A 26,037-nucleotide genomic window follows, 5' to 3' on the forward strand; every position below is an offset into this window, starting at 1 on the left:
TCTTGTCCCTAATCATAGAGGTAAAGCATTCAGTATTTCACTATTAAATATTATATTAGCTTTAGGTTTTAAATAAATTTTTGTAAACTTGAGGAAATTCCTCACTATTCCTAATTTTCTAAGGATTTTTAATAAATTAATAGGTGTTGAATCTTGTTAAATTATTGTTCTGTATCAATTGACATGATTATTTGATATATTTCCTTAGCTTGTTAATATGTGGGTTACAATGATTACTTTTTAATATTGAACTAGAACTGCATTCCTGGAATAAACCCAACTTAGACATGGTGTGCAATTTTAAATACATTTTTGGGCATGATATGTTAATATTTTCTCAAATAAATTTGGATCTATGGTCATTGGGGAAAATGATAATTTTTTTAACTTTATCTGCATTGTTCTGTTATCAGAGTAATACTGGCCTTATAAAATAAGATTGAGATGCCTCTCTTCTATCTTCTGGGAGAGATTTATCAAATTGCTCTTCTTTAAATATTTAGTAGAATTCTACAATAAAATGATCTGAGCCTGAAGATTTTTTAATCAGAAGTTTTTAACCATGATCCAGTTTCTTTAATCGTTATTGGACTATTTATATTTCACCTCGATTAGTTTTGATTGATAACTCTTTTAAGGATCAAAAATTTTACCATCATTGCCTTTTTATTACTTTTATCTACTAGTATTTCTGTTTCTTTCTCTTTTAATTTGAGTGATTTATACTTTCCTAGAAACATATTAATCCACTCCCATGTTTCAGTTTTCTCCAAATCTTCTTGTTTACTGATGATCATTTGTGTTGGTCTAAGTTGTACAACTTTGTATGTATGTGTGCACACATATAATCTTGATGATTTTGGATTAGTGAAAGGAAAGATTAGCTAAACTAGTCCACTATTTGGTCAAATACCTCTATGTTTGTTCTTATTCTATTTTCTAGGTGTCATGGTCCTATCTCTTTCTGGTGAAATTTGAGTCGTAAGGCCAATCATAATTGTTGTCTCTTTTCTGAAAACTCTTATAATTCTGTGGTAGTTAGATCCCCTATGATTTTTTATATCAATATCATTATATTTTTCACATTGTAAGACAATGATGACTTTTCCACACTGATGTCCTCATTAGGCTTTGGACTTCATGACACTAGGGATAATGCAATTTAGAATTTGCAATTTCAATGTGTAGCTCTGTTTAAACATCAAGGAGAAGGAGATAATCAATATATTTATCATATTGTACATAACTGTTATGCTTTACATCATTTTTCTCTTAATATAACTACACAAATGAATACACTTTAATATTACTTTGTAAATTTAATATTTAATGTTTAAATTTTATTTGTTTTTTAACTTAATGGTGAATAATTTTAACCAGGAAAATAGTTTCCTTCGAAATCACTGTCTTTTTGAAATGTTACTTATTTGTTCATGTAGTACAGGTGTTTAATACCCAGTACAGAGACTTTAGTAAACTACCAAAGATATCTTCACAGTGATAACCTTATAGCTAGAGTTCAGTTTCTGTGTTTGATTTCTCATTGAACCATACACTATCAAAAATGAGGCAATCATTGAGTAATTGGACATTTGGTTAGTGTTCTACGGTTCTATGAAGTCCTGGGACTCAGGTGTATTCCTTATGCATGAATTAGCATCTAAGATAATTTTCATAATTCTGTATTATATAACCCATAATATTCAGCCCTACCCATAGTATTTCATCTTATTAGATTTGATGACTATCACATATGAAAATAGAGAAAATTAAATATAAATTTTACTAACCTATACTAACTGGTGGAAAATTAGACCTGGATTTATAGAAAGAATGAAACACAAGTTTTGAAACCAAATAATGTAGTGAAATAGTGTTGATTTTAAATGAAACAAACAAAGTGAGGGCAATTAGAAGGTTTTAGGCCCTTGCATTAATATGTATGAATGAATAAAACATATAAATTGTACTAGTGACTGGCTTGGAGAAAATTGATATCTTGAGCATGTTAAAAGATGCTCCTTGTAATTTTTTAAAAATTTTTTAGTTGGAGTTGGACACAATACCTTTATTTACTTATTTATTTTTATGTGGTGATGAGAATCGAACCAGAGCCTCCCATGTGCTAGGCGAGCACTCTAACACTGAGCCAGAACCCCAACGCCTGTAATATTTTTATAATGTATATTTAAAACATTTTTATAGTTAGAGAAAATATAAACTTTAGTCTAGGAAATACTTATTTATTTTATCATAGAGCATGACTTTGAGGACTTAAAAAGACAAATACTAAGTGTCTTGTAGTGTATTTATGTCCATTAATAGTATGATAGTTTATCTTTACTTTCATCTGTTTTAAACATATATGAACTGTATTAAACTAAGATAATGAAGTTAACATCGCACAAATGCTTAGAATAACAGGTAGAATAAAATCAATACTTCTAATAAATTTTAAATTAACAAGGCTGTAATACAATAAAAACCTGCCTAGCCTGAGAACCTGATAGAATAGCTGTTCAGAGCACTCACATTAGCTTCCTGTTCAAGTCTTTAATTCTGTTAATATTTACCACTGCTGAAGCATAAAGCATCCCAATGAATAAAAAGGCATTATTCAGCTCCCCATACAGTCACCTTCAACCAGGAAACAAACCAGTCTAATTTAATACAAATTAGTGGTTTTCTGTTTTATAAAGATAATATGGAACCTTTATTGAGTTTGTTCTAATTGATATTTATGCTTATAATTCCTCCAGAGAAGCTATTTTGTTAAATTATTATGAAAAGCTGTAGGTCTAGAGGTATGGTAGAATTTCCAAATGCTTTAGAGACTAACTGACTTTGAATGCTGCTGGTTCAGTAATCTACTCAGTGGGTGACCATGGCCACGTTCACTGACCTACATGAAACTTGGTTTATTCACCTATGAAATGGGGTTATACAAATATCTGACCTTATTGGATTGTTGTGAGCATTCAGTGAGAAAGCACTTGATTTGTAGTGAGAAAAATTCTTATCTAATGATTACCTAACCTTGGTAAGCATAAAGCAAGGAAGACAGAGAGAAAATCAAAACTGAATTGCCTTGTTTATGGGACATCCCCCCTTTAAATGGTTTATAATAGGTATTGTTCTAAATGTTACACATATTGACTTATTCTTCATTTTAAAAAAACTATCAAGTAACTACTACTATTATCCCAATTTTGTAGACATTAAGAAACTTTTCCAAGAGCACCCAGTTAGTATATATGACTGAAATATAGCTGGGGAGGAGCATGAGGCACTGAATCTTCCAAACTAAGTCATGGGCACAGTTAGGGAAAGGATACATGACTTGTCAAGATTCTTAAAAACATGAGCTAACTTAGGGGGGCATCAGAGAAGAAGGAAATCAGAATGGAAAGAGGTATCATTTCTGTATTGCTCACCATATCCAAATGCCTATGAAATGGACTATTTTCATAACATCTAGTGTTAGAGACTGCTGAAATAAATGTAACCTTGTCAATTTAAAAGACTTGAAACTGCAAGTGAAATATTAAAATTATCCCAGTGAAGTCAAACTAAAAAAGTAAATCTCACTGGAAAAGCAATTGTCAAGATCTTTGTAATCACTGATCTATGTACTATCACTATAGTTTCATCTTTTCTAGAATGTGCATAGAAAAATTATGGCTAATTCATACCTAAATTATAATATTTAGTTGTGCATAGGAAAGTTATGTGCAATTCATATTTAAATCATAACATTATATTTCTGTCATTTAATCCTTATATGGACTTCTGTTGGTCCTAGTCTTTATTTCAAACACTATACTCATGGGGCTTTCAATAAAAACTAAAATCAAGGATAGATATATTAGTAATTTGGACCTTTTCCCAAAGTTGTGAACTTAAGAAATGCTAGTAACACTTAACATTCTGTAAACAATAGAACACAAGTTCACTCAATAAACATAATATAGAAAGCAATTTTAGGCTCAGACAGGTCCACATGGTGAAAAATGTTGACTCATATATTGCTGGTGGAACTGCAAATTGGTACAACCACTCTGGAAAGAAGTATGGTGGAGCCACCATTTGACCCAGCTATCCCACTCCTCAGCTTATATCCCAAAACCTTAAAATCAGCATACTACAGTGATGCAGCCACATCAATGTTTATAGCAGCTCAATTCACAATAGCTAAGCTATGGAACCAACCTAAGTGCCCTTAAACAGATGAATGGATAAAGAAAATATGGTATATATATACAACGGAATATTAATCATCTATATAGAAGAATGAAATTATGGCATTCGCTGGTAAATGGATGGAACTAGAGGCTATCATGCTAAGTGAAATAAGCCAATCCCCCCAAACCAAAGGCCAAATGTTCTCTCTGATATGTGGATACTAACCCATAAAAAGGGAGGGTAAGGAGGGCAAGTATAGAAGTTCATTGGATCTGAAAAAGGGGAATGAAGGAAAGGAAGGGGGACAGAAATACGAAAGACAGTAGAATGAATTGGACATAACTCTCCTATGCTCATAAATGAACACACAACCAGTGTAACTCCACATCATATACAATCAGAAGAATGGGATCCTAATTGGAATTGGTTGCACACTATGTATGTATAATATGTCTAAATGTACCCTACTGTCATGTATATCTAAAAACAACAAATTAAAAAAGAAGTTGATATTATTCAGGATTGCTAATACATGATTATTAAAAGTGGAAATAAAAGGTAATATATAATTATAGATGTGCCTAATGGTAATGGTTTCTTTAAAATGTGTTAAAGGGGCTGAGGTTGTGGCTCAGCAGTAGAGCGCTTGCCTCACATGTGTGAAACCCTGGGTTCGATCCTCAGCACCACATAAAAAAAATAAACAAGTGAAATAAAAGTATTGTGTCCAACTATAACTAAAAAATAAATATTAAAAAATGTATTAAGGCTTACGGTAATCACTAATGCCATACTGGTATTCATTAAACTGTCCCACATTTTAACATAGCTATATTTACTAGCTACACTTAGCTATAATCAATAGTAATTGTTATGCAAGTAACAGGAACATTCTTCTAAACAAAAAAGGCACCTTTCAGGTCCAATTTTAAGAATCAGCACTACCAGCCCCATGAGGTTGCACACATAAGTAATCCTAGCAACTTGGGAGGCTGAGAAAGGAGAATCAAAAGTTCAAGATCATCCTGGGCAAATTAGTGAGACCTTGTCTCAAAATGAAAATAAGGGAGGGAACAGATCCAAGGAAAAGAGAAGGGAGATCAGTAGAGTATTAAAAGGAGATTGAAGGGGAGGGAAGAGGGATGGGAAAAGGGAGGAAATTAGAATGAAATTAACAAAATTATACTACATGTGAATATACCACAGTGAGTTCCACTTTATTTACATCTACAAAGCAATGATAAAAATACAATAAATAGAAGAATAACCAGTAAATAAGAGGAAAGAGAACAGGAGGATGGAAGTTAGGAGGGAAAGGGGAAGCACTGGGGACTGAAATGGAGCAAATTATATTCCATGCATATATGATTATGTCAAAATGAACCCCATTATTGTGTATAATTGTTATGCATTAATACAAACATTAAAGGCTGGCATGGTATTGCTAAGTGGTAGAGCATATCTGGGTTCAACTCCCAGTACACATATACTACAAAAAGAATTAGCACTACACAGTATGATATATATTCAAATACACTAAGAAAATTATTTGTGACTAACTCATATACCTCTGACTTTCAGAGTTTTTAAATTAAGAATTTTTCTCTCATAAGCTAAATTATTACTTTGTCTTCTACCAAATATCAGACGTATTTTGAAGAAAATATATTAATTGATCAATAATACAGTAATTAAATGTTATATTATTTTTTGTGTAAAATTTTGACTGGTACTAAATAAAGGCAACATGAAAAATGCATTTCTCCTGTTTCTTGGACATATTAAGTGCTTAATAAATGTTTTTTTTCAATGAATTTGTAGAATATCACCTGCCTGCTTTATATCTGACACAATTCTATGAAGCAAGGAAACAAAGTTATCTAAAAGATAATAAAAGATAATCCTTGACATTAAACTCCAGAGGCAGATACCTGTATAATTAAGTGGATTATTCTGGTAATGCATACAAATTTCTGAAAAATAAAAAATTCTTCTTGGACAGGTGTCAGAAGAAACAATAATTGTTTGGGGCCTTAGAGCATCACTGCATGGAGTTTTAAAGGCTCTATCATAGTTAAAGACAATAATTCTAGGACATATTCAGGATAAATTTAGATCTAAAACATCTCTTTCTTTTGGTGCTAGCTGAAGGAAATAGTGATGCACCTTAATTTTTTTCTTTGTCAGCAGACTCAAATTTCAAGTAAGGATGACTTATTTCTAATTAGAAGATCCACACAATGTTTTTCATTTAACTTCAGTAAAATACAGATAATACAAACTTTATATCTTAGCCAGTTCAAAGTGTACAGTTCAGTAGTATTAGGAACATTCATGTTGTTGTGCAACCAGCATCCAGAACTCTTTTTATCTTTCAAAACTAAAACTTGATATACTCATAAAATATTCCTCCTCATTCTTCCCTCCTCCCAGTGCCTGGAAGCTACTGTTCTACATTCTGACTCTAGAGTTTAACCACTTTCAAAACATCATACAGGTAGAATCATATAGTATTTACTTTTATTCACTTATCACATACCCTCAAGGATCATGTTTTAGCATGTGTTTGAATTTTCTTTTACTTTATGGCATATACCACATTTTGTTTATTCATCCATCAGTAGACACTTGGATTGCTTCCATATTTTGGCTCTTATGAATAATGGTGTTAGGAACATGGGTGTGCAAATATCTCTTTGAAACTTTGCTTTCAATTCTTTTAGATGTATACCTATCTATGGAATTGCTACATGAAATGATAATTATATTTTTAGTTTTTGGAGGAATGGCCATAAAGTTCTCCATACTAGCTGTACAAGTTACATTCCTACTAACAGTACACAAAATTTCAAATTTTTCCCATCCTCACCAACTCTTTTGTGTTTTTTTCCCTTTTTTGGTAGTAGGCATCCTAATGGGTACAAAGTGGTATTTTAATATTAATTTTCAGTCCTTTCTCATACTACAAATAAAGTAACTATGATTACTATATAAAATTTCCTCTCATAAGGATTTAGATAACACATGTAAAAGATTCAGAGTGATATATGACATAGGATGAATACCCAGTATATGTTTGCTATAATAACCTCAAGGTTGTTATGAGTAAATCGGATTTTTAAAATTATTTAGTCCATTCAACTATTTACTGAGCACCTGCTATGTAAATAATTCTATGTGCATAATTCCAGTTCATGAAATGGTGATTGGAAATCTTCTGAGTGCAGAAGCAAAATTCAATTTTGGGGAAAAGTTTCCTTGCTGTTTTCTAAAGGAGGCCAAATAAGATTAAGGAATGTTTCTTTAGATATTATTATGTTTTGTTAGGTTTGTGTGTGATGCTTGGATCTGTGGCAGCCATCTTACTATTATGAGGGGAAATAGCCTGAAGAACTCCTTGAAGAATGGCAAAAAAAAAAAACAAAAAAACCTCTGGATCTTTAAAGGGGCCATTAAGCCTCTGAATTAATCCACCCTAGAGCTGCCCTATCTCTAGTCTTTCTGGGTAGTGAAATAAAATCTTCCCTCAAATCTATTATAGTATATGTTCTGCCTCCCATAAAAAGTAGTCAAATCAATACAGGAGTTTCAGAATGGAAATATTCTGCCTTCCTCTCCTAATCCGTTTGCAGAGCACTGAGTTAGCAGTATGTATTTCATTTTCATTCATGGATTTTGAAATAAAACATTTATTTGAGTTTTCATTTAAATGATTTTGTTTTTGTTTTTGTTTTTCAACTACAGGATCAAGAACAAGAACTTGAGGTCCATAAAGAAAGCATGATTAATAATCTGGTGTGATGTTGGACTGTCTCCACGTAGCAGTCCAGGGAAATTCCCTCTGGACAGTTCAGGTTTTATCTATTCCTTTTTCAGTAACCCACTATCAAAGACAGAATTCTTGATTAAAAAATAAAAATGGATTCTGCCTTTAACAAGATAAGAGGTACCAACTAAAAGTAATGCCAAGAACACCCAAAGCAAATGAACAGTATTTAGATGTGTGATTCACCAGAAAAATACAAATAAAGAAAAGTTCAGTGTGTTTATTCCTAACTTTTAAAAAGTTATAATGGAAAATAAAACCATTAAAGGAAGATCAAATTTAGAGCCCACAGAACACCATCTTTTTTTCATCTCAGCTTAGAACACTAAATCAAAAATGACAATTACTTTTGCCTGTGCTTATCTCAAAGACAGCCAAATAATGTGACTAAATGTAATCTTATTCACCCTCATGAATGCAAATCCAAGATTTAGAGATGCTGTACTGTCTTGTGCATTTGTTTCCCCTTAAGATGGTAGTCTATTCAATTTCATAAACTCATACCTCATATCTCATAGGACAAGTCTATGTACCTAGTTCTTGAGGGGCAGGAAGGAGGTTGAAAATGAGGTAAAAAGGAATAAGGCAATCGGTGGGTTAGAAAGCCACTTCAAAGTCCTCTGGAAAGCTAATTAGAATGTTAGTTTCTGATGCTCTTTAATGCTATAGCTAAACAAAACATCAAAGAGCAAAGAGAAATGGGAGGCTATATTCAGTCTGAGAAGGAGGAAAAATCTCAAAGAAATTATAGTACTTGGACATAGGGAAAATATGTAGAGTTGATTAATATGTAAAAACTGGGGTGAGGTCCTTTCTTGTGTGAGGAAGCAGCTGGAAATTTATATTTGGTAAAAGATATGTAAAATGCCCAATCTGCACCCCAAAGAAGAATCTCTGTGGAGGCAACCAGGCATGGGGGTGTTTTAAATCTTTCAGTGATTCCAAAATGTGGTGAAGATCAAGATTTTCTGGAATACAAAGAACTCCCTGATCTAGCCTCAACACTTATCACCCACCACTCTTATCACTTATCATTCTTCAGACAGATGATATCTCTCTCCTCTCTCCTCTCTCCTCTCTCCTCCTCCTCCTCTCTCTCTCTCTCTGCCAGAATAAGCTTTTATTTCCCTTCCTCAGAGCTTTGCATATCCTTCTTCCTCTGCAAGAATGTTTTCCCTCCCAAATCTTCCTTCACTGGCTAATTAAATGAGATTTGGGAGACTGAAAGCTTTCTTAAAACCTGAATCAAGTTAGATCCTGCTGATAAATAGCCATAGAACCCCATTTGTTTTTCTCTTAGCACATATTGCTCTCTATAATCAAAAATGTATTTATGTGATTGTTGGTTCAAGTCTTTCTTGTCTTTAAGAACCATGATAGTAACAAGCACAAACTCTAAAAAAATAAAAGAACCATGATAGTGGAAAGAATGTGAGTTTCATGCATTTTTTTGTCACAAATTTCTAAAATCATGTCTAGTGGATATAGATGTTAAATTAAAACTTGAAATGTAAATTAATGAATTGGATATTTCAGATCTCAGGAGACATGCAAGTTATCTATTGTAGAATGTACATGTACTGCCTAATCAGAGTGAATTTTTCATCTCCCCTATAAAAATATTAACAAATCATCCACCATTTCTCTCCCTTGCTTTATTTTTCTTTATAATAGTCATTTTTACTGACATATTTATATATTTTTACTTTGTTTAAGAGCTGTCTTCTCTTGTTAGAATTAAAGCCTTTTTATTTACTTCTGGATCTTCAGTATCCATACAACACCTGGCATTAAACAAATTGGGGTGTATGAGTGTTAGATAGGACAACCAATCATCCAGTTTTCTCTGGAACTGACTTGGAACCTTCATCGCTAAATCCTGGAATGTCTTGGAAAAACTGGGATGATTTGTTTACCTTAAAATGTGAATAGGTTAGGAAGGGATGGGGTGTTCAGAGATTGAGCCGAGCCAAAAGGATTCAGAATAAAGCAAGAATATTCAAAATCATGGAAAGTATTAAAGTTGTATGTATATATGTGTTTGGGGGATGGGGGATTGATTACACTATGGGAATAATATACATGGAAGATTAGATTAGAGAACTATTAAAGAAGAGGTTTTCAATTAACTTTTTTCCAATATCCCAAGAAATGTAAGTGGGACCCAGGCAAGAAAAGGGAACTAAAACGCAGAGGGATGCACCGAGAAAGATAAGCAATAGTTGAAGGTCAGGGCTGAAGGAGAGAAAATTACTTGATGAGTAAATTCTGCATTCTATGATTGGGCTGGTGAGGGCAGTAAGATTTGGCAGTGTTGCAGCACACGATATGAAACTCATAGCTGTGAGGCTTGGTGATTTATCTGAGCTCTGAAAAATTGGAAGTGTCACACTGGTGATGTTAAAGAGTGACTCAGGTACCTGAGCAAGGCTGGATTGAGATTTCCTTAGAGGAATTTACTTATCTATCTTTTTTCAATACATAGGATTCTGAGAAAGATATGCTTGAGTGTGTGGGCTTTTCTCCCTCTGTTTCTGATTTATTCAAGGCAATTTCCTAATACCATCTCTACAACAACTAAAACTCATTTTATGATTTTTTTGATACAAATAAATGAGGATTATCTATGTGACTGATATGTTCAAGGAAACTACTGAGAAATGTCTTATCCAAAGAGGTTATTCAAATAGTTTTAAATGTTGTATTTTTATGCATTACAATTTCAAAGAAGCTTGTGTGTGTGTGTGTGTGTGTGTGTGTGTGTGTGTGTGTGAGAGAGAGAGAGAGAGAGAGAGAGAGAGAGAGAATATTTTGATCAGTTCTCAGTTCTACAACTAGTTTCTCTGATGTTGCTTTCCTTCAGTACCAATTGGGTTCTTCACAAAATTATCTTGGGTTAAGGAAAAATATCTTTCCAAATAAGAACAGAGTATCATTCAATTAAAAATCTTAAGAACAGATTTATGTATGTATATACATGTGAAAAGAGAAATGGAGAAGATATGTCACATTCAACTTACAAGATCAAGTAGATTACATTACTAGCCCCAATTATTTCCTTGATTGCTTTAGGCCATTTCCCAAGCAGTTTTGCAGTTCTTTTGAGTAAAGACATGAAGTTAATTTCCCTATTCTTTGATTTTCTGTTATGTCACACTACTTTATTGGTCAAGGGAATAACACAAATGTGTCATGATCCTTTATGTTTGGACTTACTCTCTTGCACTTCTGCCATGAGGAAACATGTCTGGGTTAGCCTGCTGATCTCAGGAGAGGAATGAAATGCATATGGAGCAGAGCTGTACCAGCCAAATCACAACAGTCAAGCTGAGTTTATATTAACCACCCTATAACCTACACTCAGACATGAAAGAATATGAGAAATAAATGCTTATCATTACATACCACCAAGATTTTTGTGGTTGGTTGTTACACAGCATATTGTTGTAACAGTTGACAACTCAAGAAACTAAATATAGTGGTTTTAAGGAGTCAATAATTTATACCAGCAAATAAAATGACTAACTCTTGATATTTAGAATTCATATGAAAGAAAAGAATAAGAAACTGTAATTCGGATTTATTTTAATGTATCAACTATATTTTGTAGAGATGCAAGTAACTTCCAAAATGTATTTCTTGACAGCTTAAAGCATTACAAATTCAATTTATTTGGAGGAAAATGTTATATAAAAGATTTTTGTGAAGGATTTTAATTTTAAAGACAAAATAGGCATGCCAGATAACAAAATGCCTAAGATGGAATTAGAGGCAGTTTCCTTTATATAACTAATTTGCTTATCAGGTATATGTCAATAAATCCCTCTTTCCATCTCAACTAGGGATTTCCTTTTCTTCCTTTTCATTTCCTCTTGCTTACCTGATCTTACTAGAATACAAGTACCTTTCCTCCAGTGTCATGAATCCCCACACAAATCAACTAAGTCTTTTATGTGTCAGTAAGAGCCTAGTGGCAGAAATAGAAGCAATGATGGTTGGAGGAAGAGATCAGATAGTAAAAATTAAGGTAAAATTCCCCTTGATTACCAGCCCTCATCTCTTTTCATCAGTGCTTATAATTTTTTGTTTTATATAAAATGCTATGAAAATGGCACACAGAAGTTTTCACAAAGCCAAAAAATGACAGCTGTCTATGAAGATCCAGGTTATTCACATTTTACAGACTGAAAAGTGTCCAGAGGTTCAAGATGTGCCCCAAATCAAAGTTGATATGAGTCCTCTCTACCATAGATAATCAAGGCCTGAACAAGAATGATATGAGATTTTAGTTTTGTGAGGACAGCTAGTAATATTTACCCATATACTCTGCAGAGACAATACCATAGCAACTAGATTGGTTATAGTTGTTAACTATATAATATGGATACAAGGAAACATCTTATGCTACAGATCCAGAACATATATTGGCTTCTATTTGTACAAGCACTATATGAACATGGTAACTAAAATTTTTTAAAGTACAAAATATTTTTCCTGTGTCATACATTCCTATTCCATATACATTTTGTTAAAGGCAGATAAGAACTTAAGTTTTGAAAAATTGTCAATTCCAATTAAATTTACAATAACAACTGGCACATTTATCAAAGTGAATTTCTTCAGCTATAGCTATCATCTACTCTACTGCCTCTTATAGTACTAAGGTGAATATCAGTGTGTAAGTAACATACTCTTCAATGAAAATCTTAAAAACTAAGAGAAATAGAAAAGATGAGTCCATTTTGTAAGTTTATGACATACCATCTTTGTATAACACTCTAATCTCAGACTCAACTGTACTCTAAAATATGGGTTAGAATTCCAGGTTAGTATAACTGGTTTGTTGCCTTGCAACATTATGGGTTTCCAAGTCTAAATTGGTTCTCATCAATTGGATGAAAATTTTTTAATATTTATCATTGTGAACTCTATTAGTAAAGTAAAATGAAATCTCCATATGTTTGAGGGAAGAATTTAAAACATTCTATGATGTCACAGAAGACCATAGACCATGAATTCTCTGGATTCAGAGACATTCTATGCCATCAAGGATAATTCTCACATAGAGAAAAAAATTGTTTATAGTTCCTATGAGCAAACTATTCTTCATGGTAGTAGTGTCACATGTGCTTCTGATTTTTAGCATATTCCCTAAATCAATTGGCTTTTTGCATCAATGTCTTGGCTGTGCCAAGATGTTTCAGAGGGAAGATAGTTCTAAAAGGCTCCTCTATAAAATGTGGATATTCCCTTGCTTCTTGGAATTGTGTCTATGTGCCTGGGTAGTTGAATCACCTGATATATTTCCCTTGTCAGCACTTCCAGAGAACAGCTCCTTTGAGAGCATCCACTGAGATGGGCAGTGACAGTCACCATGCTGGATCAGTCTTATAAGGAATACTTCAAAATCTTCTAGTGTTTCATGTGGAAATCTTGGATGACAAAAGATTACCACATCACTTATTTTTGTCTCTCCCTCGCCTTCCTTGCTCTCTGATATGATCCAGGTCCACTCTCTACCTTGGGATGAGATGATGAAAACTTCATACTTGCAAGTGTCAAGATTCCATAGGGGTTACAGTTATGTTCCTTCACTCATTTGGTTAAAAATACAAGTTTAGAAAATTGAAGAACATGGCCGCCACTTCTACTTTTCAAAGGAAGTCAGACCCATCAGATCCCTGATTTAGTCACCAGCCTTAGATAGTGATCAAGATAAAGAGATTAGACCTGAAGGTATACTGACAATGTGTGGAAACAGGCCAAGTTGTATGTTAGTTTTCAGATACGGTTATAAAAATACCAAAGCAGGAGACTTTTTATTATTCAATTTATGCCTATATCTATACAGATCCATTCCTAATCTGACCTTAGAATGTTAACTGGGCTTGACAGAGAAATAGGGAAGTAGGTTGGAGAATTTATCACTTAAGAAAGAATGGAGTTTGTGTGCATAAACTCTAGTGCATAAGTCACTGTATTGATTAGAAATATTTAATAATGAGTAACTTTAGTGAGTCAATGCTAATGATGTATAAGATCAAAATATATCATACCACTCCACTTACCTTGTCATTCTGCCTTTTCAGGCATTTACTAATTGTCCTTAATGCTATCAGTTGTTATTTGAGATGGGGCATATGTTGGCATTGAGACTGAAATTTAGACTTACTTGTTAGGAAATGTGATACAGAGTTTCCATATTATTCTGCATACAAACTGAATCTCCAAATTAGGCAGCTTATTTCTCAAGGGACCCTATGATTCAGTTTGGCAATAAATTAAAGAGTTGAATAATTTATATCTCTAAATAATCAAAATATTTCTTCCTTTAAAGAAAGAGAGAAAGAACTGTATATGTGTTTCAAATAATTGTAAAATCTAAAGTGAAAGTCAATGGGAATATCACCATACATTAAGAGACATGCTGTGTTCACAGGAAGAAATATTCAATTTGTTTATAACTCATTTATATCCATAATTGATCTATAGATCTATAGTAAAAAGTGAAGCAAGCAAGCAAGACTTCCAGGCAAGAGTTCATATTCCAGGCAATAATATTCCCAAACCCCTGGTTTATTTTGATATGTCTTCAAGGTAATTCGGTAGGGTGGTATATTCTTATGTTCATACATCTCCAATAGTTTCTAGTTTTTTTTCCAAAATTCAAGATCCCCATGTACCATACTGCATCATTGTCGCAAATGTTTCAGCCTTCCCATTATCCAAACCCTTTGCCCTGTGACTTTGCAGTTCCCCTTGCCACCGTTATGTATATGAATCTGCAAAGCACAGTCCAAGCCAACTACTAATCCCTGAGAATGATTGCTGTTTTAAGCCACTGAGTTTTGGAGTGGAGTCTTCTGCCATATCATTGTGGTAATGGTATACAGTGTAGAGCCCCATGAAGAATATCTAGATTTCACAGCCCCCACTTACATTAGTGATTGAACATGTATACATAACATTTTGACCAATGACATGATATGTGAAATAAAAGACAAATTCCTGACTTGATGAAATTTTAATCTAAAGATAGTATCTTTCCTAATCTTAATAAATGCTTATATTAAGGAGGCAGATTTTCTCTGCTATTCCATTGTGATGGTTCATGAATACTGCTGTCTGGTTATTTTAAATATTTCAATTAGTTATCCACTTTAGTGTACTTCTGCCCTGAGGCTTAAAGCTAACAGAGTAATTTAAAAGAAATGGAAAAAAGACACTAAAATATTTCTCTTGCTGAAGCAGAGATGGAGATCATCATAACTGTGTCAAGGACACTCCTGTCAGATATTTTGAGTTCTAACCATGCAGCCTCAAGGCAGTTGGAACAACCCTGGGGAGGAAAGCAATTGCCATACAATGTTCAATAGTGGGCAGCTTCTTTCCTGAACTTTTCTATGCTAGTGTCCAGTGTCCAAAAGATTAGTTACTTAAAAAATGACTTGATTTGCTACCTTTATGACTCGTATATATAATGCTGGTGAGTTTTTAAATTTCACAGAATATTTTCCTCAAAGTTCAAAATTCATGAGACCAAAATTTGGGCAGCAATAATAATCAAGATGGCAATTTATTTAGGTATAACTTACCTAAAATAACAAGTAGAGATTGTAATTATTAAGTTTGATTGATTTTGATAATTCCATGCATCACTGCAATCACTACCTGAAACAAAATATAGAACATTTCTATCACCACAGAAAGTTCCCCTTGATCCTATTAGAGGCAATGCTCCCAGAAGCTACCACTTTGATTTCAATCAATAGAATTTAGTCTTGTCTGCTCTTGACCATCAGTAGAATATGTACTCTTTTTTTGTCTCATTTATTTTGTTCAACTTAAATTTTTGTTTCTTTCTTTATAGATATATGTCATTGTGTGTTTTAGCAATTTGTTCCTCTTATATTGCTGAGTTAGAATACTGTTACAAAAATACACTATAATTCTATTCATTCTCATGGAGATAGACACTTGGGTTCTTACAGATTTGGGCTACCAGAAAAAGGCTGCTAAGAATATTATTGGATGGGTCATTTTGTGTATGTAATTTTTTTTAGTATGTGCTTGTGGGTGTTTATATGAAAACACCAAGAAGTCAAATTTTTATTCAGAAAGATATCCATCTCTAGTTAAATTTAAAGATAATGAGCATCTCAACAAAATTCATTCATCAAATCCATGGACATGCTGCTGTGCTCCATTTATTTAGGTGTCATTTCATTTATCTCAGTAACTGAAATACATGATTGTCTTAAGTATATTATTTATGACCTCAAGATTCTTTATTAAATTTATTTTAGTAGATACACAAAACATAAAACTGTACATATGAATGGGGGTAATATATATTGTTTGTATATGTTGTATAATGTTCAGATCAGATTAAACCTATATTTCTTATAAAACATTTATCATTTCTTTATGGTGAAAACTTTTAAAAATCCTTTCTTCTAGTTTTTTTTTTGAATGTACACTACATTATTATTATCTGTAATCATCACTGTAAAATAGCACACCAAAACTTCTTGATCATATTTAGCTGCATTTTAGTACTCATGGGTCAACTTCTCTCCATCCTGCCCCACTACTCTCTCCAGCCTCTGGTAACCACAACTGTACTTTAAACCTTTATGGGATCAAATGATTTAGATTCCACATGTGAATGGGATCACATGGTACTTTTCTTTTTGTGCCTAGATTATTTCTCTTAATGATATCCAGTTTCATCCATATTGACAAAAATAATAGGATTTCATTCTATTTTATGGCTTAATAGTATTCAATTGTATATATTTACCAGCTTTTAAAATTCATTCCTCAATTGATGAATTCCAGTTATTTCCATTTCTCAACTACTATAGAGAGTGCTGCAATGAATTTGGGAGAGCAGATGTCTCTTCAATATACTGATTTCATTTTCTTTAGATATATACCCAGGAGTGGAAATGTTGGGTCATATTTTAGTTCGATTTTTTGTTATTTTTCAGGAACTTCCATACTATTTTTCCTTAATAACTGCACAATTAGCATTCTCACAAACCAGTATACATGGGTCAACTCCACACGCCTGCTAACACTTATTATCTTTTGTATTTTTTGTAATATCTATATTAACAGGTGTAAAATGATATGTCATTGTAAATTCAATTTGCATTTCCAGATGATTATTGATGTTCAGCTCCTTTTTATATACCTATTGACCATCTGTATGTCTTTTTTGGAAAAATATCTATTCAGGTACTCTGTCCAACCAACAATACTATACCTGACTAAGCTGTCTTTCAGAAATAAAGGAAAGATAAAGATTTTCCTAGATAAATAAAAGCTGAGGGAGTTCATGACCACCAAAATGGTCTTACAAGAAATGATAAACAAAGTTATTTAAGCCAAAAGAAAACATCACTAATTAGTAACATGAAAGTATAAAACTCACAGAAAAAGTAAGAACACAGTCAAAACCAGAATATTCTGACACTGAAATGATTGTACATAAATCACATATATTTAGAATAAAGGCTAAATAACAAAACTAGCAAAATTACAAAGACATTTTTCACAGAAAATATCCTAAAATTAACATGGCACCATAAAAGACCCTGAATACCCAAATCAATCTTTAGTAAAAAGAGTGAAGCCAGAAGCAACACACTATCTGATTTGAAAATCTACTGCAAGGCTACAGTAATCATAACAATATGATACTAACATATAAAAAGACAAATAGACGTATGAAACAGAATAGAGTCCAGAAATGAATCAACAGAATAGAGTCCAGAAATGAATCTACATATTTACAGTCAGATGACTTTCAACAAAGTTTCCAAGAATTAACAATGGGAAAAGGACAGTCTCTTCAGTCAAGGATGTTGAGAAAAGTAAAAAAAATAATGAAATTAGAACATTTGTGTCATATCTTATACAGAAATCAACTCAAAATGAACTATTGATTTAAATGTAAGATCTGAAACCACACATTTTCTAGAAGAAAATAGGAGAAATGCTCTATGACATTGGAGTGGGCAAAGATTTTTTATAGAACCCCAAAGTACAGTTAACAAGCGCAAAAATAGATAAATGTGATTATATGAAACTGAAAAGCTTTTGTACAACATAGGGAATAATCAACAGAACAAACAGACAACCTGTGAAATGGAAGAATATATATTTGCAAGCCATTTATCTGATAAGTAGCTAATATCCAAAATATATAAGGAACTCTTCTCAGTTGTAAGGAAAATAATCTAATTAAAATAAGCAAAGAGCTCTCCTCAGCTGTTGGCAAAGTCTTCAGTTCTTCCAAGGAATCTAAGGCTGCACTGAGGTGAGACCCTTAATTCATTTAGCAACTAGCATCATACCCAAGCACCAGCCCCATACTCACCAGCACCATAGCTTCTGTCTCTGAGCTTCCTGTATCTACACTGCCCTCATACTGCACTATGATGATGTGACCATCACCAGGATAGATAAAGCCCTCATTAAAGTAGCTGGTATAGATTTTGAACATTTTTTGACTTGGCTTATTTGCACAGGTCCTCCCCAGTGTCAGCATGGGGATCTTATTTACAATGTAGGGGCTGGTAGATCTGCTTCAGCAGCTAGTGCAGCACCAGTAGGTGATTCTGCCCACTATACTACTGCTGCCCAGCTGGGAAGAAAATATAAGTGAAGAAAGAAGAATCTGAGAAGTCTGATAATGAGCTGGATTTTGGTCATTTTTTAACTAAATCTCCTTTGTAGTATTTTCAATAGAAAGCTGAACTTGTTTAAAAATAATTAAAAATAAAATGGGAAAAGGACCTAAGTAGATACTTCTCAGAAGACATACAAATGGCCAACAGGTACCTGAGGAAAAAAAGTGCTCATCATGACAGATCATCAGAGAAATGCAAATTAAAACCACAATGTGATATCACTTCACACCTGTTAAAATGGCTGTTATCAAAAAGATGAACGATAACAAGTGTTGTCAAGGGTGTAGAGAAAAAGGAACCCTGATGTATTGTTGGTGTGAATATAAATTAATTCAGCTATTATGACAAACAGGATGAAGGTTCCTCAGAAAACTAAAAATAGAATTAACATATGATCCAATAATCCCACTTCTGCATGCAAATATATTAAAGTATCAAAATAGTTATGCTGATCTGCACTTCCATGTTCACTACAGCACTTTACAAAATAGCTAAGATATAGAAGCAACTCAAATGTCCATCATCAGATAAAGAGCAAAGGAAATGCAATATATGTACACATTAGAATACTATTCAGTCTTAAAATAAGGGATATCTTGTCATTTTCTACAACATGCAAACTAGAGGACAGTATGCTAAGTGACATACTTCTGGCACAGGAGAACATATACCACATGATTTCATTTATATTTGGAATATAAAACTTTGAACTCATACAAAGGAGAGACAAGTAGAGAGTAGGATGGTGGTTATCAGGGACTTGATATGATCAACAGATGGAGAAAAGGGAGATGATCAAAGGGTATAAAGTTTTGGTTAGGAGAAATAAATTTTAATGTTCTAATGCACAGAATTTTTATTATTAAAATATCATGTCCTACCCCATGAATGTGTACATTATGTCTTAATTAATAAATACATAAAATAAAAGAATCAATATAAATTGAGACTTTTTTCTAAAATAGGGAGATAGTTCAATACAATGTAGTATATCTAAATGAATAAATCTGTAATTATACTTTCAAAAGGAAAACAAAATCAAAACAACAAAATACAACTGTACAGCTTAATGGAGCAGTAGGATTAAATTAAGAACATAAAGGACACATTAATCTCTGGGGTTGCCATTCATGAAAATTCAGGTGGTATTCATCAGTACAGTTTAAAAGCCATCTGGGTGGTTCCAATGTGCATGCCTGTTTGAGAAACATTGGATTCTTAAGACATAGCCATGTATGCACAGCTTCATGTGCCCACACATGGCACATAGAATTGCAACAAAGTTTAACAAACTATTGATCATTTTCTCTTACTGGGAGTAGTGGTACACACCTCTGATTTCAGCTACTTGGGAGGCTGAGGCAGGAGGATGGCAAATTCCAGGCCAGCCCTGGCAATTTAGTGAAACTCTGTCTAAAAATAAAATGAATAGGTTGGGTGGAGCACTTACCTAGCATGTGTAAAGTCCTGGGTTTAATACATAGTACTAAAGAAAAAACAAAAGTTTTGTCTTGGTGATGCAATGACCTATCCTTTGATTATTTTATTTTCTAAATTGTATGCATTTAAACATTTTGTATTAAGCAGGATGATATCCAATTAAGGCAGTCATTCTTATAGTTTAATCGGTACATATTAATTACTTGAAAAGAGAATGGGTACTCTATACATCACAAACATTTCGCCTGACCTCTTATTTATAGAAATAATATTATTTTTAACAGAGTGGGAACATTTCAGCCTATCCCACCTGCATTTATCACAAATTCTGTATTAATGAGTAGTATGATAATTACTATGTATAGTCATGACTTGTTGAAATAAATATACAGTTTAATATTCATTGTTTTAAGAACCTGGATTGGAGACCTTTAGATATTAAGATTGATATACTAGAAAAACTATATTTTCCTGAAATAAAATTAAATTTAAATGTCTAAATATCATATAATTATTCAATTGTTCCTCAGTGATTTTTCTCAGCAATAGAAAATGCATTTTGTTAGACCTGAATAGTGCACTTAATCCTCACTTTCCTGGAGCCAAATTCATAACTAAGATTTAATTTATTTAGGAAATATAATAGAGTACCTATGTGCCAGGCACTGTGTCAGGTAAAGCACATGTAGTGGTGAACATAATGGACAAGGTTCTGTCCATTATGTTTAAAGACTTCATATTAGGGATATATTTGTCAAAATCATAAAGTATGGTGTTGCAAATAATAAAATATAAGAAGTTTTAAGGAAGTTTATAACAGTGTGACCTAATTCAGTATGAGGAAAGGAAACCTTTGAGAAAGTTGCATTTCAGCTTAGACCTAAAGGATTACTGAGAGTTACTCAAGAAAAAAAAAATCATGTGAAGGACATTCCAAGGATAGAGAACAGAATGTGCAAAGGCCCTAAGGCAGAAATGAATTTAAAAGATCGGTGCAGCTGCAGCATAATGAGGGAGAAAACAAAGTGGTAGGAAAGAGGCAAGTTATGCATTGTAAGCCATTAAAGTATTCCGTTCTTTATGTTAAGAGTAATAGGAACTGAAGAATCTGAACAAAAGAGTGAAATGATCAGATTTTTAATTTACTAAAGTTGCTTTCAAAGGACAAGACTAGCTTTGGGGAGAAAATTGGAATTGGGGAGACAAATTAGGACACTATTTCAGTGATTCAAGAAAGAGACAATGGAATAGAGAGACATTTGATATAAGTTATATTTTGGAAATAGCAGCAATAGGACTCGAGTATACATTGAATGAGGAGAAAAGAAAAGCAGATTGCTTCAAAGATGGCTCCTGGATGCTCATACACTTCTGGTGAGAGTATAAGTTAGTACAACCATTATGAAAATCAGTATGGAATTTCTTTAAAACACTAGGAATGGAATCATCAGATGGCCAGCTATACCACTCTTATTCATCCAAAAGAAGTATAATCAGCATACTATAAATATATAAGCATAAAAATATTTATAGCAGTGTAATTCATAATAGAGAAATTATGAAACCAGTCTTGGTATATGTCAACAAATGAATGAATAAAAATTATATGCATACACACACAAACATTCACACATACATATACCCTCATATCACACACAATGTAGTTTTATGCAGATATAAAGAAGAACAAAATTATATCATTTGCAGGAAAAATGGATGGAACTAGAGCACATCATGTTAAGTGAAATAAGCGACTTAGAAGGTCAAGGGTCATATTTTTTCTCACATAGAAACTAGAAAGTAAAAAGGGGAAAGTGGGATTTCATGAAAATAAAGCAGAGTAGAGGATGAAGATTGTGGAGGGAGTAGAAGAGAGAATGGCGAGATACTGGAATGGCATGGGTCCTAGTATACTATATGCATGCACAAATATATAACAAGGAATCCATTATTTCATACAATTATAATGCACCAATAAAATGATTTCTGTCCTAGGAAATTGAGAAAGCACTAGCATATTAAGACAAGGGAAAAACAGAGATGAAGCATAATGATGGTGTAGAAGTGGTAACAACTAATTCAGTTTTATGTATGCTTAGATAGATTTGAGATAACTAAATAAAGATGTCAAGTAACTATTTGGATATACTAGTTTATCCTTCAGAAATGAATATATTTGGCAGTCATGAGGATATAGTTATTAAAGATATGTATAGAATTAATGAGGACTGAGACCCAAGAACCACCAGTATGACAAGTTGTCTTAGAGGAGAAGATAGCCCACAAAGGATGAAGAAGTGGCCAGATAGGTACGAAAAAAACCAAGAGTGTCATGTCACAAAAGTTAAAAGACAATGATATTTTGTGAATAAGGAAGAGTACAACTGATCTTTATTACTGAAAAGTAAGGAGGTAATCTAAGCATTGGATTCAACCATGTGAAGGATATTGCAACCTTTAAAAAGTAATTGTAAGGGCTGGGTTGTGGCTCAGTAGTACAGTGCTTGCCTTGCATGTGTGAGGCACTGTATTCGATTCTCAGCAACACATATAAATAAATTCATAAATAAAATAAAGGTTCATCAACAATTAAAAAATGTTTCTAAAAAAGTCATTGTAAGAAAGAGGTCTGAGCAGAAATTTGACTGGATTGAATGAAAAAATAAATAAAAGTCCATGAAGATAACATTTAAATCTACATAATTTGCCCTATTATTTAGGGTGATTTGCTTTATGACCTAGAATATTTTCAAAATGGTACATACTTATTGTTAGTAAAAGAGAATGCACATTCTAAAATTGTTGGAAGCAATGCTCTAGATACATAAATTAGCTAGGCTTGTGAATTTTAAAATTCAAATCCTTAAAAACTTCACTCTTCTCTGTGCTTGTTTTATAAGTTAGTAAGATGCTTATATCAATATCTCTGACTATATTGTAAATTTATATCTCCACTTAGTTCAGCCAATTTTTTGCTTAATGTAGGTTCACTCAATGTTTTATATATATAAATGTATATATTTTTACTACTTCTGGGTCAATATACCCTTGTGTCATTATGAAATTCCTTCTTCAAGGCCTTATCTAACTTATAAGGGAGACTCAGACATGCAATTTAGCTATGTATATAACAAAGTATATGAGCCATAGAGATAAAATATTGAGCCAAGAATCAAGTCAAAACACCATATAAGTTATACCATTCTCATAAAAGTCAAAAATGAAAGAAGCTTAACAATTATACAAAAGAAGGGTTATTATAAGTTCAAGATAGTAGTAGTTCTTTGGGGAAACATCTAGAGATAGGAAGAGCTCACAGCAGGACTGTGTTAATATTCTATTTTGTAGTTTATATGATTTCATAGGCATTTTTATTATTCTGTGTCCTAGCCTATACTTAATAGATTTTGTAGCAAATAATTAATAATAGACTTAATAATGATAAGTGGCAGGTTAAGAAACAAATACTTCATATAGAAACACCATTTTGCAGGAACCTAGGCTGGTATGTAGAAAGAGTTGTACTTAGGAAGTATATGTTGGCCAAGAAGGCGATTTATCATTTTCTGCAATAATGGGAAAGGCTAAAGTATGTTTGAATGGTGATGAAATGATCCAATAGAGAAGATGAGTTTGAAGTTTGAGGAGAGAAAAAGGAGAATCATGTCCTTGAGAAGGGAGAAACAGATGAATTTAAGAGTATACATGCAAAGACTGCTACTGGTAGAGGAAGAAAACAGTTATAACAGAAGGAGTGGCTGAGTCACAAACACTTCTTGTAAAAATTATTTGACTTATTATACTAAGTTAGTGTTTCTTCTAAAAATGCAAGGAACTACAAGGAAAATGCCTTAGAATCACTTGTAAGTATTTTACTTCATTAGGTGGTGTTTCATTATCAGGCATGAAAGCAAACCTTATTCTCTGGATTCACATGTAGAAAAATAAGATTCGTTTATATGCTGATGGTCACCAACCAGTTTCTATCATGATATGTCAATTCTCTGAAGGACCAATAGTAGCCTCTCTACTTGTACCAGCCACACTTCCTATAGAAACAGGATTTAGATAGATTGCATTTACTTTCTTTGAGACTACCCCAAACCCTCACCCCTTCCCCTTTTTATCAGGGCATTGGAAAATGGTTGGAATAAATTTATCTCATTCCCATTGTACTATGAAAAGTCTAGACCATGAACATTTCCATAAACATTTTTAAAGATTTAAGAAGAGTTGAAAGATATAATAGAAACAGTTTTAGGAAATCTCCAAAGTTTCTATTAGATTATCAGACTATATAGGGGAATGCTTATTTTCCCAATGAGTGCTTGTATTCTATGGACAAAAAATGTCACATGCAATTAATCATTTGGGCATTTACACACACACACGAAACTTTTATAGGGAAAATTATGTGAAAATGGAAACTTATTTTTAAAGCAAAGGCTTCTTTTTATGAGAGTGATATAAATGCAAAGCTTATTAACAGTGATGGTATTATAAAAGTATATTTAAGACTAAAACCCACCATAGGTATTAAACAGGGTTCAGGCACAGGGCTTTAGAGAAAGCACAAAATTCAGGAGCTAATCTTAAGTCCAGAATTCTGATTATGTAAAATGTTGATTAAAGTTATAGAAAACTGATTACAAGCTATAGTCTCAATTTACAATGAATAAATTATACTTGACAATAGTACTGAAAATATGTCTTTTTTAGTGCTTTCTCCAAGTTCCATTCAAAATAACTACATTCAAGTTTCTTAGTGTGACTGGTACTAGCACAAAGTTAGAAGAAGGATCTGATTTAGATTAGTATGATTGCTTTTCTCTACTCTAGGCGTACATCTGTCTAAAAAAAAACTGATAAACTCTTTTCTCTAGAAGTTATAAACTGGGTACTTTTTTAAACCATTTTCATTTTGTGAGGGCCATATGCCTATCCAACATCTAAGAACAGTAATAGAATCCAATGCATATTACTCCCTCGTAGTATATTGCCCTTTGGCAAAACCAAAGGCCAGTAAGTTATAATTTAAACCAAACACAGAAGCTGGACACTTAACTACAGCAGCCCTAAAGGTGATCACCTTCATTCACAACTAAATGCCCTTTCTTTTTCTAGAGGTTTTATATGTAACTCTATACTCCATTTTGAGTAAACTTTTGTATGAGATGCAAGACTTAGATATAGATATATATTTTCTTTGGGGATTGGTCTGCTTTAATTTGGTTTGTGGCTATTCCTTTGCTCCAGTTTAATTTGTTGAAACACCTATCTTTAATCCATGGAATATATGATTATTATTTGTCAATGTATTATAACTTTTTAAAAAAATTATTTGGGCAAATTTTTGGTGGTGTATTTTGCATTCTCCCTTATGTCCCATTAAATCTATGTGATTAATTATACATAGTCTTATAGCAATACAGTAAGTCTTGAAATAGACTAGATTTATTACTCCCAAGTTATACTTCTTATTCAAAATAGTTTTAGGTATTCTATTACATTTAGCTTTCCATACACATTTTACAATAATCTTGTTTATGGGGCTGGGGTTATAGCTCAGCAGTACAGTGCTTGCCTCACACATGTGAGGTACTGGTTTCGATCTTCAGCACCACATAAAAATAAATAAAGTAAATATATTTTTAAAAGAATAATATTATTTATATCTACAAAAATATCTTCATGGGATTTTGATAGGCCTTGCTATATATTTATTTGAGGGCTAGCCTGACATCTTGGCTATTCTCAGTCTTCCAATCTGTAGATATGGTAAGCCTCTCCATTTATTTTGTTTTTGTTTTCTCTTTCTTTAGAATTCAGTTGTAAACATTCAAGTATTGTACATGTTTTGTTAAATTTTGACCTAAGTATTTGTCTTAT

General features: G+C 32.8%; 1 pseudogene; it reads left to right on the forward strand.

The window, feature by feature from the left end:
* Positions 1-11,999: 11,999 nt before the first annotated feature.
* On the forward strand, positions 12,000-18,754 carry LOC114086004 (large ribosomal subunit protein P1 pseudogene; annotated as a pseudogene).
* The last annotated feature ends 7,283 nt before the right edge of the window (positions 18,755-26,037 follow it).

This window comes from Marmota flaviventris, chromosome X (genome assembly GCF_047511675.1).
Source record: "Marmota flaviventris isolate mMarFla1 chromosome X, mMarFla1.hap1, whole genome shotgun sequence".
Lineage (NCBI taxonomy): Eukaryota > Metazoa > Chordata > Mammalia > Rodentia > Sciuridae > Marmota > Marmota flaviventris.